This window comes from Arvicanthis niloticus, chromosome 17, assembly GCF_011762505.2.
Source record: "Arvicanthis niloticus isolate mArvNil1 chromosome 17, mArvNil1.pat.X, whole genome shotgun sequence".
In the NCBI taxonomy this organism is placed as follows: domain Eukaryota; kingdom Metazoa; phylum Chordata; class Mammalia; order Rodentia; family Muridae; genus Arvicanthis; species Arvicanthis niloticus.
The window spans coordinates 9,597,683-9,613,401 of NC_047674.1; the positions used below are offsets into that span (position 1 = coordinate 9,597,683).

The window sequence follows — 15,719 nt, forward strand, 5'->3', positions numbered from 1 at the left end:
GACTGTATGAATCTTTTACGACACTTGTGAAAAATGATTCGATTTGGTTTATGCACAGCTTAATATTTCTGCAGGCACCATCCAAAATCCCCCACAGACAAGGTTTTTGTCCCCATTAGATGCAACCTCAGCTGACCATCTGCGACTGTTCTATTAAATTGCTGCCAGAGTTTTTACATTCAGTTACCTCCACTTTCTAGAGCATATTCTCTGTTAATGTTGTTCAAAACCAATTTTTACTTCATACAGGTATTTTATGCAATGGCAATTAAAGTTTTCTTCTTACACATTGAGTCTTTGAAAGAAAATGACTCCAGTTGCTTGTTTTGTTTTAATAGTTGCTCCTGCATTTATAGTCCTATGTGTGTGTGTGGTTTTTTTTTCACCACCCCGATGAAGCAATACCTTAACAGGTACTGTGGGCTTATTATAATCTTACACCCCAGATGAGTTTGGAAATGATCTCTTGCTTAATTTTTTTCCTAAGACATAAGAATGCGGCCTCCTTATTGGCATGAACTTTTGTGAAACATAAATGACAAAATTGAATGTATCAAATGAAAGGAATTCAGTCTCTGGTGTGATGAGCAAGGAGAACCCATTAAAAAAGAAAACTCCATGGAAATGATAGGCTATGTAGTATATTTTAATTAGCTTTAATGGAGGACCTACCATGTCTTCACTAACTTACTAAGTAGTTATAGGAATGTTCACTAAGTCAAAACAGAAAGTTAATCCTAAACATTCTGACCTCAGTAAGTGCCGCCATTGTCACCAATCTTTCCTAAAGGAGATCTTGATTCAAAGGAGGATCTGTGGTTTCCATTTATTTGATCTGACATGGGCTGTTCTCTGTGGTCTTCCTTTCTCCATGGTGTTCAGATGATTAAATGAATGGCTGACCAGAGGGAGGACTCTCCAGGTTACTCAGCCACATAGTGAATGCATGAATGGATGAACAATATTCTGAATCTATTTAATGGCACTAGAAATATGGGCCATTTTCATTGGGGAAGCTTTCAGTCAGCTTTATCAGCCTGATTCTGTAATGAGCACAGCACCTATTTTGAATTGCTAATTGGAGGACCAGTGCTTATTTAAGATGGATTTTGTAACCCAGTAGATTTTAGCTTGAGGTCTGATTCCCCCATCTTATAAAATTAAGAATGCTAATATTGAAACTTGCATAGGTTTGTGTAGAACAAAGCCTAGAGAAAAAACTGTATGTGGACTAGTGATCTAGTATAATTACAGGCGAGGAAGTTTTGATGCCATAATTTCTCTTCGTTGGTGTTGGACTTTTACTCAGCTGAAATGTATTTCTGTACCACAATGTGAGCTTCAATAAAAGTTTGCTTAATTGTCTAGCAAGAAAAAAATAAAAAATAAAAACACTGGAGAAAGCAAACCAAGAAATAGTACAGACTTGTCTCTCAAGCTCTCGGGAGGCAGGAGCAGGAGGACAATGATGAGTTCAGCACAAAGTATAGAGAAAGTTCAGGCCAGCCTGATAAAAAGACCCCATCTCAGAAAGAAAGAAAGAAAGAAAGAAAGAAAGAAAGAAAGAAAGAAAGAAAGAAAGAAAGAAAGAAAGAGAGGAAGGAAGGAAGAAAGAAAGAAAGAAAGAAAGAAAGAAAGAATGAAAGAATCAGAAAGTCTCTCTCTCTCATGAATTTTTTTCCTGACTGTAACTCTTTACATTCAATTTAATAGTAAAAACTTTCATTTCTTGTATTTCTATAATCTGTTTCCCAAAGAGACTATTCATCATTTTCTAATAAGTGAAATCTTACTGTTTTTTTTAATATTAAATTCAGTAATAAAATTTTGTGAGTAAATTTTTAGGAAAATCTGGGATATTTTGAAGATCTTCAAACATTTTGAAAATCTCTAAACACATCTTAATTTGTCCTTCAGGTTTGTAGGTAACTTTTCTGTAGAAATTCTTGATTTTGTTCATGATTACAACGAAATAGGTCAAAGGCAGGGATTATCAGTCACCTGCCTAGAATATATTATTAGCCTCTTGTTTTGTGCGTGTGCGTGTGTGTGTGTGTGTGTGTGTGTGTGTGTGTGTGTGTTTGTATGTTATAGTTTGTTTCTGTTTCTATAACTGAATACCAAAGACTGGGTAACTTATAGAGAATAAAATTGTAATTATAGATCTCTTCTGAAGTGTTGGAAGTTGAAATTGAAGGGTTGCACTCTTCTTCCTGTTGGAAACTACAGAGAACATAGACAGCCCAGATCATTACAGAGAAGAAAGGTCATTACAAGAGACAGAAATAGACTGGCTTCTGTAACACAGATAAGCCATTAAACACTCAGTCTTGTAATGCACTGATCCATGGAGAGATTAATTCATGAGGAAGGAGCCATAATGACCAAATAACCTTGTACAGCTTTGATTTCATCTCTTAATATGCAAGGTCACACTTCAATATGACTTTAGTAAGATCTGCACCATGTATATTTAAATTGATCTCTCAAGTTTGTATTCTTTTTTCAGAACTTAATATTTTCTATTCATTAAATTTTGATTTATAAAACAGAACTTAGAATTAGTTTGTACCACTTTTTGACATGACTTTTATAAAAGGAGTTTTCAGAAATTTGACATAGAAGTTTATAAAGTAACAATGTGTTTCTAAATTTAAAAGTATTGTTATTAAAATGGTTCTTGTAAGGTACGTTTGTAAATAAGGTAGGAAAATATAGTAGTAATCTAGTTTTAGGATGATAAATCACTTTCAAATGGGTTTATATTGCAGAATAAATTATTTTGACAGTATACACATTTGAAGGTTCTGGATTAAGGAATAACCCACTACTAACTATGAATATGTAGAAAACACAATTGTGCCTTTACAGGCACAGTTAACTGAAGAAGCTTACCTTTAGTTAAAGCATAATCTTTATGTGTATAATGTATACAAAGCATGTAAATTAGGCTTCAGTGTGAGAATGTTAAGACTAGGGTTGGATGGACAGCCAAGTTTTATGACTTACGCTTGTTAAAGAATTCACATGCTTATGATTCAGTTCGCAACAGAGAAAACTACTTTGGTCTTGTGATTAGGAATTCACAAAATGAGATAATTCGAGCTGTGACAACAGGCAATTCCTTATCAACTTCTTTTTAAGGGCACTACAGATTTTATAAACAGTGTTAACTGTTTTTCGTTTACTATCACAGTCCAACACTTCATACTTTTTCAAAAGTATGTCTAACTTTTTGAGATTATAATACAATTAAGTTGCACAATTTCTTCCAAACTCCCTCATATATCCCTTCTTGCTATTTTTATTTTAAATTGTGGCCTGTTTTATCATTAGTTATAGGTCGCTACAAGATGTCTGCTACACCATAAGTTTCACTTTAAATAAGAATATAGTCTATAAAAGCTGTTTAAAAATCAAGAGGGCTCTCTCCTCCAGCCCAGCAAGATGCCCAAAGGAAAGAAGGCCAAAGGGAAGAAGGTGGCCCCGCCCCCGCCGTCCTCAAGAAACATGAGGCCAAAAAGGTGATCAATCCTTTGTTCCAGAAAAAGCCCAAGAACTTCAGCATTGGACAGGACATCCAGCACAAAAGAGATCTAACACGCTTTGTTAAATGGCACCAATACATCAGGCTGAAGCAGCAAAGAGCCATCCTCTATAAGCAGCTCAAAGTACCTCCTGACTTTAACCAGTTCACCCAGGCCCTGGACAGGCAAACAGCTACTCAGCTGCTTAAACTTGCCCACAAGTACAGGCCAGAAACAAAGCAAGAGAAGAAGCAAAGGCTACTGGCCCGTGCTGAGAAGAAAGCTGCTGGCAAAGGGGACTTTCCAACTAAGAGACCACCTGTCCTCTGAGCAGGAGTCAATACAGTCACCACCTTGGTGGAGAACAAGAAGGCTCAGCTGGTGGTGATTGTCCATGACATAGACCCCATTGAGCTGGTGGTTTTCCTGCCTGCCCTGTGTTGACAGATGGGGGTGCCCTACTGCATCATCAAGGGAAAGGCTAGGCTGAGGTGCCTGGTCCACAGGAAGACATGCATCACTGTTGCCTTCTCACAGGTTAACTCGGAGGACAAGGATGCTATGGCTAAGCTGGTGGAAGGTATAAGAACCAATTATAATGACAGATATGACAAGATCTGCCACCACTGGGAAGGCAACGTCCTGGGTCCCAAGTCTGTGGCTCACATTAAGTAACTGCAAACAATCACAAAGGGGCAAGTATTAGATTCCAGGAGAATCAAATATTATGAAGAGATCCATATTTCTTTTTTACAAAATATGTTAATGTACTTCCAGACACAGCAAATTGGCTGAGAAAATAAATTAAATTATTTACTCAAAATCTGCCTTACCTAAAACAAAAAACGAGGGACTATTCTGTGGTTTTTGATTTTTATCTCTATTCTGAAAATAAGATATAAATAAAATAAACATCCACATATTGTTACCTGTTTTTACAAGAAGTTCAATTTTTCCTGATAACCAATAATTTAATTTTGGAGTGGATGAAGGGCTGAAGTTTTATAAATGAGACATTAATAAGTTAGAATTTTATCATATTTAATTTGACTTATTCATAAAGACTCAATTGTCACAATTTGTTACCATTTATTTATTAAGTAATGGGTTGATAGGGTTTGTTGGTTTTGTTCTATTAAGGACTGAAAAAAATATTTGTAATACATTTGTCAATGAGTTCCAATATTTTATATAAAATTATATGAAAATGTTCATACATTTATTAAGTCAAATTTAAAAAGCATTATTTAAAAGCAATCATTTGCAAATTAAAACTTATTTACAACATTCATTAAAACTACACTTACCTAAAATAATTTTCACTTGATTATGAATATTATAATTAAATGAATCTTAGTATGCAAATACCACTTAGCTTCATTTACATATGTTACTTAAATCACAAGCTCTTTCAATCACAGTAAAGTTATTCAAAATACAAAGATGTCTGCCTTATAAAGATAAGAAATTACCATCTTGCAAACAACATTGACAAAAATTTAAAATAGCAAATTTGCTCTTTTGAAATATGGAATGAACATTTTAACTTAAAATTTTAAATAAGACATAAACACATTTGTGTATGTGTGAAATAAGTATATTTCTAGTATAAGGAAAAAATGTTGTGCAACTCAAACTTTGTGGAGATTCTTAATATTGACTGTGAAAATAATAGAATAATTAGGACTTCTTCAAATTCATAACAAGTATAATTTTCTTCATGAAGTGATATAAAATAATATGAATAATTATTATTTATGTATCATTTGGTATATAACAGGTTCAATGGTAAACTTCCTACCAAAAACCTGCCCCAGTGTCTTAATCAAATTGTTGGAATCTGGTATGGTTCTTGTCTCCCATTATTTAATTATCTTTTAAATAACTCATTTGTGTATGTGTGTGTATGTATGTGTGTGTGTGTGTGTGTGTGAGAGAGAGAGAGAGAGAGAGAGAGACAGAGACAGAGACAGAGAGACAGAGAGAGAGACAAAGAAGAGAGATAGAGAGGACAGAGAGAGAGAGAGAGAGAGAGTATGCCATTGGAGATACAGAATATCTTTCAGGTGTAGGCACTCCCCGTTACCATGTGGGTCTGTGGACTTCATTAAGAACCTTAGGCTTGTCAAGACATGTGCTTACCCAATGACTCATTTGACAGCCATTGTCTCCCAAGTATTCAAATAAGTGAACTGTGATTTCCATGTAAATAGCTTTTGTAGGATTACATGTGTACATGAAACTTAGCAGGATCATTCCAAAGTTTGTATTTTTAGAATCTGATCATTCCTTGTTATGCATATATGCTTTTTATCTTTTCATTTAGTAATCAATTACAACATTTTCCCTTCCATTTCCCCCCTCAAACTTCTCTCATATACATCACCCTGTGTGATGCCACCCAAAATTGTGTGTATATTTTTAGTTGTATGCATATGAAATTTCAAGTACATGAATTAAACACATACACATGCCACACATTCCCAATCAACATGTAATAATCATGTTTGTATTGGTATTCTTTGTGGCATATACACTACTACTAAGAATAGATGTTACTATCAAGATTATTAAAAGACTACTTAAATTCATAACTGCAGTAATTCCTCAAAATTTTATGTTCAACCATGCAAGGCATCCTTCAGGATATATAAAATAGTCAAGTTTCCAAATTTACAAGTTAGATGTTAGGTACTGACTCAATGAATTCTCCCAAAGTTCTCTGATTTATTAAAATAATCAACTCAAAACTGACTTTTAAATTTGCATCAGCTACTTAAACTTACATCGACCTTATTCTGCGCTATGAACTGGTAAGACAGAAGTTCCAACGGCAGAAAATTTATGGCAAGGTTTGCAGCCATGTCACAGGAAAGAAGCCACAGTCCTCCACTCCCTAGAGGACTCAACCTTGCCCTCCCTCTGGAGAACTCTGAGTCCTTAGATGAGCAGTCCTTTAAGAGGAAGCAGCACTTAATGCATCAGAGTGCACTTGATGTGCTCACCCCTTTATAAGTTCTTTCTATATCAGAAAACAAGAGGAGTGTTAGTTTTGAAATGGTTTGAGATTATTTCTGAGCACTTTTCCCTACTTACATCCTCCTCTCTGTAACAAACTGATATTTTAAAGTGAGATATGACATTTGAAAATGTTTTTTATAGGTTCACTCCATGCTATCATTGATTTCTTTAGCTCATCTTCGTTTAGCCTTTCTAAATAAGTACAGGGAAAATTCTTTTTATGTAACTCAGCAAAACAGGAAATATCACTGAACTATTACTGGACTTTAGAAGTACTGGGTATGACTTTTACTCTTAGGTAAATAATTTCATAACCTCAATTTTACTTTTTTATTATTATTATGTTTTGGGGACATAATGTCACTATGTAACTCTGGCTGGGCTAAAACCCTATATGGACTGTGCTAGTTTTAAACTCAAAGAGATGCCTTTTCTATCTCCAAAGCACTGTGAGAAAAGTCATATACCATCACTCCTACCCTTCAAAGTATTTCTTACATAATAAATGTCTAAGATTTTTTTGAGTATCTGGAAGTTTTTTCTGGATCTGTAACAATTACAATAATAAAGTAGGTGTAATAGTTTCAAAGGCATATACTGTTAGCAAGTATTATCTTGGTAGATAAAGCAAATTGATTTAAATAAAATGTTAATTTTAGTCATTACTGAATCCACATACTTATGGATAAATATATGACTTTCCAGATATTAAATCTGGACTAAGAAATCAAGCAATATACTCGAATATCACATATGTAGAATTCAGCATCTAAGTAAAGAAAACAAAAATTATCAAATGTAGGTTGTATCCTTCTTGGAAAGTATACTCAGCTATATATACTAGAGTTCCATATATTTTCTTTAAAAAAAATCATTTCATTCATTAAATATGTAACAAAGAAATTTGAACATAAGTATTTTCCAAATATTATTCCCATATATACTGTGACATATGTTGCAGTCATTAAATTATGTCTCATTATATATTGAAACATGCCATTAAGTATAAATTTCTGATATAGCAAATATTTTTTGTTATAACTATGTGTCAAACATTATTTTAGTTAGGGGACATACATAGCACATTCAGATATTTAAATGTAACTGATAATTCTGGTTTTGTTTACTTGTTTTCTGTGAGTAGAAGGAGAGAAATTAAGTCAGAGAGGACACATTCGATTACATTGGATCATGAAAATGCTAAAACAGCAGCAGCAGCAGCAGCAAATCCAATCACAAAGAATTAGTAGAGAAGATATAACTGGTGAGCAGCATGTCATAATTTTAGATAACATTAAAAAAAAAAAACTCAATTGAGAAGGACATGTTAGAGTGTAGCCAATAGCACATAGGGAAAAGAAGAAGGATCAAACCCAAGCAGAAACAATGTAGGCAGTAAGAGTGCATTCATTTAGACGTAAAGGAAATGCACCAAAGCTTATAACTATCCTAATGTGGTTAGGCAAGTTAGGATCTCCTTTTGGGTTCCAAGTGTTACTAATTAAGAAACATAAGCACTGACTCAAAAGGAAGTTATGGGACAATACTACTTAGGTAAAGAAAAAAAAAAAGGGCTTGAAATCGTTAAACCTCGGCAGCTTCCTGGAAAAGGAAGATGCAGAAGAAAAATAGAAAAAGCTATGTTTTTTGAAGTAAGCCATTGTGGAGGTCAGCGACACTTGGTTAGGAGAGTTACGCTACAGAAAGTGTAAAGCCCAAAGTGTTCAGGAAAGCAAGCTTGAAAACAGACGGAATAAAAGGAAAAGTGAACGTTTCGGGGAGTAATTCAGAAAAGGGACTGACTTAGGAAGCTTCCTGTCTACGGTCAGTAGTGGAGTGGAGTGTGGAGTAGGAATTCTCACAAGAAAAAGTACATCATTTCATTAAAGTGCTAATTTTCTTTCTTGCATGGCTGAAGGATGGCAATGGACTTTCCCAGCTGAATTAACTTTGAAAGTTTTGGGTAGCTAGGGATGCTATATTTTGATGGAGGCCAGAGAGATAGCTTTCTTTAATTCACCTCCACGCAATCATGTTCATGTTAGAGGTTGCTGTAACAATGATAAAAAAGGTGGATTTCTTTAGATGAAAGAAATATAAGGCAAGTTTAAGTTACTGGCTCTAAGCTTCAAAACATTTGTTGGAGAATTGATGTGATTTGTTCAATTGAAATTTAAAGTCTCAATTTTACAGATTATATGAACCTTTCATGTTAATTTTATATGGCACATTCTAAGCAAGAAATTGTGTATATAACAAGTATAATGTTGATAAAGTGTTTAAATAATAAATACTTTTTATGAATATTCTACTCTTTAATAAGAAATTGAGGTTTCTCCTCAAGAGTAGTAAAACATTTATAGAAATCATGGAACCTCTTTGGTTTTGCTTATACAGTTTTAACTTGATTGAAAATCTTGTAAATACTGAACTAACACTTTCTACATTAATGCTAAGAATTCCCCTTGGTGTGGGAGTGTGGGCAGATTTTGATATGGTCATTTCTTGTTAGTATTAGACACAAAAATTCCAAGTTTGCTTTGGTTGAAGTTTTAACAAAATAACCGAACTGTCCTAAATAGCTGAAAACAGTTAAATTTGATGTTAAAGAGAGATAATGAAGTTTATATATCATTTATTATACACAAAGTATTATGAATTCAGTCTTAGATTCTTGGATAAACATAATAAAAATGTGCTAATTTAAAACATTTAGTCTACTATGGTGATTTGTACCAGTAATATGGAATATGTGAGAGACTGAGGCAGTAAGAATGTTTGATTCCCAGGGCTCATAGCCAGCCTGTGGAGCAAAGCAAGTATCTACCTCATAAGTTAAGATAACAAAATAAACACTTAGATACTTTTAATGGTTACTTCTAAATTTATTTTTAACTTAATTTTAATTTATGTGTCTATGAATATTCTGATTGCATTTGGGTTTGTCCCCAATGTGCATGGTTGATACCTACATAAGATAAAAATGGGTGCCACATACCCTGGGACTGAAGTAGTAGATATTTGTAGGTCATCATGTAGGTGTTGGGAATCCACCCCATTATTGGCAGTGTGCTTAACTGCTTGGTCTTTCCTTGAGTGCATTGTTGAGATGAAGGTCTAATCCTGTCATAGCTGTCTTCTATTTTCTTGCATTATAGGCATGTGCTATGATACCCATGTATGTGGTGGTAAAGACAAAACCCAGGGCTTTGTGCATCATAGGCAATGACTATACCAAAAATCTACAACTACATGTCCAGTTTCTCTCCTATCTATCTATCTATCTATCTATCTATCTATCTATCTATCTATCTATCTATAAAGTATTATTAGCTGATATGAGGCTCCCAACACATATACAGCAGAGGACTGTTTGGTCTGGCCTCAGTGAGAGAAGACACACTTAAACCTTGAAAGACATAGGGCCCCAGGAAGTGGAAAGAGATTGGGGGTGAGGACATCCCCTTGGTGATGGGAGAGTGTTGCAGCCTGACCTACCCCATGTTGGGCATCACAAATGTTGAGAGCTGCTCTGTCCCACATTTGGGGGCCAAAATGTTGAGAGCTGTTCTATTAGTGTTGGAACCCGCACTGCCAAAAGCCTTGGGGGCTAAATTGTTAGAGCCTGCACTGCCCCAAGATGCTCAGGTCCACGGGTCAGGGTTCAGCAAGAGAGAGAGTGAGGATAGACATGAGGAATGGAGACTAGACAGAGTGTGATTCAATCCTGTTTATTCTTCAGTCTCTCTTCTTAGTCCAAGTCCCAAGTCTTGAGTTCCTAGTCCCTAGTTCCAAGTTCTTTTTCCAAGTTCCTAGACTCAAGTACAAGTGTCTAATTCCTAGTTGCCTGTCTTGAGTCTCAAGTGCCTACTACTAATTCCAAGTTCTTCCTCCATGTGCCAAGTGCCTAATACCTAATAATAATTCCTTCTGTCTGCCTCTCACCTTTTATATGTCTCACTTCTAAGCCACGCCTCTAAGTCATGCCCTTAAGTCATGCCCTTAGCTCTTATCTCTAAATCACACTTTTAAGTCTCACACACCCAAGGGAAGATCCTGGATATCTAAAACAAGATGTTATCAGAGTGTGCTCAGCTGTTGTAGGCTATTATAATCAAGTCTCTTGTCAGGGTATATGGCTCAAGATGGCTGCAAGGATGATAGCCGCCTTCTGTCGGCTCCCCACAGGAGAGGAGGAACAGGATGAGGAACTGTTGGAGACTGAAAGGGGGATAATGAGTGGGCTATTAAAAAGATTAAATAATAATAATTAATAAATATGTGTATTCAGATGAAGATTTCATTGTGACATAAGCAATCTTGTCTAAAATACACAATAAATTAAGAACACACAGTTGCAAATTAAATATATAAGCTCTTGAAACATATTGATCAGTGTTACATTGAACTTCCCTTTCCATACTTTAGATGTGACTATTAAGATTTAGGTGTTGAAAGTAAAATATGCACATTTTGAAAACTATCATTTTGAAGACAAATGTTCAGTGTCATGAAGGATGAACAAAAAAAGAATATATATCAGTCATTTTTGTCTTGCATGTGTATTACTCTTGGCAACAGGGCTAGTGATACACCACCATGTTGTATGGCCCATTACACATTCTTTCCACAAATATTATCAAGTACTTCCAGTGAGGAATGAATCGTATGACAGGAAACATGAAGTTGAGGCTTTCTTAAAAAGTTTTTCATTGGAATGTAAACCTAAGTTTAAAGGAAAGGTGACAGCAAAATTATATTAGCTCTTAATAATGAACAACCTATTACTGTGCCAGGGTACACAGGATTTTTTTCCAAAGCACCAGAAGTGAAGAAAGATACTCTTTTTTTTTTTTTTAACTTTTCTTAGATTTATTTTAATTTTTATTGGTTATTTTATTTATTTACATTTCAAATGTTGTCCTCCTTCCAGGTTTCCCGTTGACAAACACCCCATCCCATCCTCCCCTCCACCTCTATGAGAGTTCTTCCTCCTCTCTTGCATCACCATTGAATAATATAATCCTGTATAATTGGAATTAAAAATAATGCCTGAATTTCTTTTTATTTGAAATATTTAACTAAACACATGCTATGACAACCATGGCTGTCTAAGCGCAGTCATGAGATAGAAACCTCATGCTCTACTTACAAGGAAACAAATGACTTTGTTTTGTTTTGAGTTTTTGAGCTAAGACATTACTATCTACTCATGATTGGCCTGGCATTCACTATGTAGATAAGGATTACATTGAATTTAAAAGAATTCTCATCTCTCTGCCTTTGGCTCTGCCTCTGCCTTTCTGTCTCTGTGACCAGAGTGCTGAAATTAAAAGTGTATTCCACAAAGTCTAGTTCAACTTTGTTTTAATAAGTAATTGCCTATTTATATCTAAAATTTAAAATAATGTATCTTTATAAAAAGAGATGTTCTAAGGCATTATTCTAGTATGATTTTTTTCTTTTAAGAAGCATTATTTCAAATGTCTTTAACATTTACTCTTAAAGGAAATATATTTTCTTGGGAAAAAAATTTAGACCAAGTCAAAAGACCTAGATTTACATTCTTCAGTCTTTACCATAAATTCATTTTCTTTCTTCTGGGATGTAGTACAGTAAATACTACAGGTCATTGCTAAGATAATTTGTAATTATTCATAAATGTATGGTAAGGCCTCATTACTGAAGATACAACTTGCTTATGTCATTGAACATAGAGAAAGAGAGTTGGTGTCCAACTAAACACTTCACCCCTACTGACTAGTTTGCATTGCATTGGTAGGTATTTTCCATGATGAGGTGAAAAACAATCATGAATTTCCACAATCTACAAACCCTGCAGCCTACATCAGTGACTTGCCAGTAACATATATTGGGACAATGGTGTCACACACATTATGCCATGAACTAAACACCTTTTAATTAAATTTAAGGCCTTCTCTATGAGCTAGAACCCATACCTATTACTGACTGATATAGTGGACAAGAACCTGAATCTAGGTAGGTCATTAGCCTCCGATTAAAATTGCTACAATCATCTTACTAAAGGTACATAGAAATAAAATTACTCCTGATTGCTTAGTGCCATTGCCATAGATGGGTATATTACTCAACTCTCATCAGAGATGCTTTTTCCTGCAGTAGATGGGAATTAAAAATAGAAACTCTCAGCAGACAATGTACAGAGATGTTGGAGCACTCAGCTCTAAATGGGATGTCTTTATCAAACTCTTTCCCTCAAAGCTCAGAAATTTATGCAGAATAGAAAATAGAAGAATTATAAGCACAAGAATTTATGGTTGACCCCAAAGAAACAAGTTTCTTCTAGCAATAATAGAATGGATATACATATGACCTCACAGAGACTGTGACAGCATACACAGGAGTGGCACAATTTAAATCAGACAAATTCCCAGAACTGACAAAGGGACTTGAATGTAAATTCCCACTCCTAACCACAAAGCTATTTGTCATTGCTATTTACTGGTAAAGAGAACATTATTTCTTTTTTCTTTAATGGAATACTATAGGACATGCCCATTACCATTAATGAGTTTGTCAACACACACAAACCCTAATCTGTGTGTGCATCTGTGTATGTGTGTTTGTTTGTTTGTTTGTTTTACTTTGTCTGTTTTGATTTTCATTCTCAGTTTTTTTGTTATTTTTCCTGCTTTTTGAGATAGATAGAGATATAGGGGAGAGAGAGAAAGAGGGGGGGGTGAACTTTGATGGGTAGAGAGAGGTGTGAAAGATCTGTGAAAGAAAAGAAAAACTGGAATTAAAATATATTGTATAAAGAATTAAATAAAAATTTCAAAATAAAAGGAGAGAAAACATTCTAAGCAGTCCAGGAAGCAGCAAGTGAGAAGCAGCATTTCTCTAAGAACTCTGTGTCAGTTCCTGCCTCCATGTTTCTACTTTGAGTGTCTGCCCTGACTTCCTTGGATAATGGACTGCAAACTGAAAAAGAAATATACCCTTAATTCACTCAGCCAATTCCCAAAGCAATCAAATAAAAACCTTAAAATAAAGTTCTCTTAAATAGTCCACCTAAATCCTACACCCAACTAAAAATAAAAACATAAAAAGAGTGATGTCCCCAAATTCACAGAATTTTAGCATAAGAATTCAGTGTTTCTCCACTATCACAGAAGAAAATCTACAACAAACCATGTATGAAAAGGAGTCATGTGGAAAGAGTACTTGGTGCACTACATCAAGTTCTGATCTATTGTAGCTATTAATAAACTTCAGCAAGCTAGAAGGTAAAGTCCCAATTCTTCTTTAAATGGAAAAATTGGGTATAAAAATATCCAAAGTCAAAAGACACTGGCTTAGCAAAGACAAATTATTCTACAACTTTAGTCTGGTAAACTTCATCATATTCCTATTAAAAAATGAAGATCTGACCATAGTAATATACCGACTTGCCGAAGTACCTGTCAGAATGCCCCAGGACGTCATTAGGTCACATTTTAATTAGTATGGAATATAAGAGACTCCATTCCTTTCACTGTTTTGCAGATATGTTTTTCCTTACCTTTCCCATTTATTAGAATTTAATTTAACCCATTTCTACTGAATATAGTCCAACCATAGACTTTTATTTTATCATGTTAGTACTCATGATTTATAAATATTTTACATTAATCTCAGTCTATATTTTTATGTTTAAAATAACCTCTAATCACTACTATAAAATTTATCAGAATCTTTCTTTCTTTAGGGTTTATTTTCACTTATCACAGTAATGAACATTCTTATTCCTAAAAAAGAGAAATAGCTTTCCCAAAATTAATCAATGTATTTACTTACAAGTTTGATTGTTTTCAATTTCAAGGAATTCTTTATACGCAAAGTGCTATTTATTACTTTATTTTAACTATGTCATTGCCATATTTTAACATAAAATTTTTAGAAAACTTAAAATAGCATGACATATGAGACTCAGTTGTGACACGTCACATTACTAAAATGAGATCCAGTATTGCTGTGCATATGTCTCTGTACTCCCCCTCTCAAATCTAAATGGTACAAATACTGCAAGCAGACCTGAGATCAGCTTTGATTCTCTCTCTCCATTCTATTGGTCATCACATTTTCATCAGAGACAAATACCATAACAGTTCAAGTAAAGATTCGGTATATAGTCTTATACTGCTTCAAAAATATATAGCATATGTCATATCTATTATATTTGTACATATTATAATTTATATTTAATTAGAAATATATTTCACTTTTGATAAGCTGTAGCATTTTATAGAGAGACAGAGAGAGAGAGTAGAAAGGAGAGGTAGGGAATAAAGAGGCAGAGAAAAATGCAATAGGTAAGTATTTGCATTCTAAAACATCTACAATATTTCATTATTTATTATGTAGATCTTCACATTTATTCAGACATTTCTTATAATTTTTATAACTGTAATACTAAATTCTTAATTACTTTTTCCTGGAGCAATTTCTTCTATATGTTCACAATTCATTTTGAACATACCAATCAAAACAAAAAAATATTAAAAGAACAATAGCAATACATCATTTATTTGTGTCAACTATTTTATTTGCAGTTATAACATTCAAATAACAGTGCTAAACCTTTTAAATCCTTAAGTTGACTCACAAAAAATGGAATTCGTGGGTTTACTTTTGTATGATTGGTTTGTTTGTTTGTTTGTTTTGTTCTCTTGTATAAAATTTTTGCTTGTTTCTTTGCTTTAAAAAAAAAAATTATGAAATCGGGTGAGTAGGGAATGGATGGGCACATGGGAACCTGAATATATCAAAATGTGTTATAAAAAACTATAAAAATTAAAAATAAAATATACGAGAACTATATTTGGAACATTTTTTCTATACTAAGAGATCTTGTCATAAAAAGAAAATATTATAGGATTGTTAGATTATAGACTATTTTTCCCAAAACTCTATTTTTATGTAAAAATTAGCTGACAATTACTAGTATTAGTATTTCACATATCTTTTTTCCGTGATGAGTCAAGCAATAAGCATTTTACAAAAAATAATGCCAGAATTTGTTGTCATTATACAAATTTATATCTCATGTAAAATTTTATATTTAATACAGTATTTAAAATTTAAATATTTATCTCATTTAAAAATTTAATATTTTAATACAGTATCATGTCATAGCTTCTTAGTGCTTGA

General features: G+C 33.8%; 1 pseudogene; it reads left to right on the top strand.

Moving 5' to 3' along the window:
* Nucleotides 1-3,447: 3,447 nt before the first annotated feature.
* LOC117722721 (large ribosomal subunit protein eL8 pseudogene) lies at nt 3,448-4,202 on the top strand (annotated as a pseudogene).
* The last annotated feature ends 11,517 nt before the right edge of the window (nt 4,203-15,719 follow it).